Raw genomic sequence first — 1,413 nt, 5'->3', positions numbered from 1 at the left:
TATAGAATACTTAATAGCAGGAAACGTGTGATATAGAATACTTAATAGCAGGAAACGTGTGATATAGAATACTTAATAGCAGGAAACGTGTGATCTAGAATACTTAATAACAGGAAGCGTGTAATATGGAATACTTAATAACAGAAAGCGTGTAATATGGAAAACTTAATAACAGGAAGCGTGTATTATAGAATACTTAATAACAGGAAGCGTGTACTATAGAATACTTAATAACAGGAAGCGTGTAATATGGAATACTTAATAACAGAAAGCGTGTAATATGGAAAACTTAATAACAGAAAGCGTGTAATATAGAATACTCATTTACAGGAAGCGTGTAATATAGAATACTTAATAACAGGAAGCTTGTAATATAGAATACTTAATAGCAGGAAACGTGTGATATAGAATACTTAATAGCAGGAAACGTGTGATATAACCAAATGAGTCGCATTTTAACCTGTTTGTACTGCTGTTTCGTGTAAATATAAAGAATTCCTCATGAGACACTTGACAATGCGTATGCTGCTCTGACAGTATAAAGTTGTATGTTTGTGTTTAAGCTCAAAGCTCCACGATGGCCTATCGGTGCTGTGCCCAAAGCGGGTAACGAACCATTGATTGCAGGGTTATAATCTCCTAAGATTTCATTTGAGCAATCTAGAGCTTTTTTTGAAGCTGCAAAATGTGATGTATTTGTGTGGAAAAGAAATTGTAGCAGAGGTTCGGTCCAGAACAGCAAACAAAATCTAGAGTGATCCTGTTGCCAATTATGTTCACTACACAGCGCAGTATATTCACGATGATAAGCAAGAGTTCTTCCAAGATGATCATTCGGTCAAAGAACCCTTAACCTTGTACATCGTTAGAACCCTGTAGAGTTTATTCATGTTTTATTTTGAAGTGATGTCAATATAAACCAGATATTCGAGGTCACATTTAAGGTTACTAATCTGTGTCCGTCCCGACTCAATTGAGGTTATTAAGATGTGTCTTTGTTGATTCACTTGGTATGGGGTTTAATAAACTACGTTAACCAGGGGTAACTTTTCTTTATTACACTAGCTTCAATTAAACCAAATGAAAGCACAACGAAAACTTATTTTACTAAATCAACGTCTGTATTTCAAAAGCACCAAAATATAGCAGCAAACACATCATGTAGCATGAAGTTTAGCCATCATAAAGTTTTACTTCTACATCCACCATAATACATTATGTAGTGAGCCATTATAAGGTTTCACCTCTACACCAACTATAACATATTATGTAGTGAGCCATCTTAAAGTTTGACTTCTACATCCACCATAATACATTATGTAGTGAGCCATTTTAAGGTTTCACCTCTACACCAACTATAACATATTATGTAGTGTGCCATCATTAAGTTTGACTTTTACATCCATCATAATA

At 34.4% G+C, this 1,413-nt stretch overlaps 1 protein-coding gene across 1 annotated transcript in view; it reads left to right on the top strand.

Annotated features, from left to right (window-relative positions):
* The window catches only part of LOC106458331 (nephrin-like), a 39,309-nt gene that overhangs the window by 2,953 nt on the left and 34,943 nt on the right, over positions 1-1,413 (top strand). The window lies entirely within an intron of this gene.

Source organism: Limulus polyphemus, unplaced genomic scaffold (assembly GCF_000517525.1).
Source record: "Limulus polyphemus unplaced genomic scaffold, Limulus_polyphemus-2.1.2 Scaffold446, whole genome shotgun sequence".
Classification (NCBI taxonomy): Eukaryota; Metazoa; Arthropoda; class Merostomata; order Xiphosura; family Limulidae; genus Limulus; species Limulus polyphemus.
This window is presented reverse-complemented; position numbering and strand designations above follow the sequence as displayed.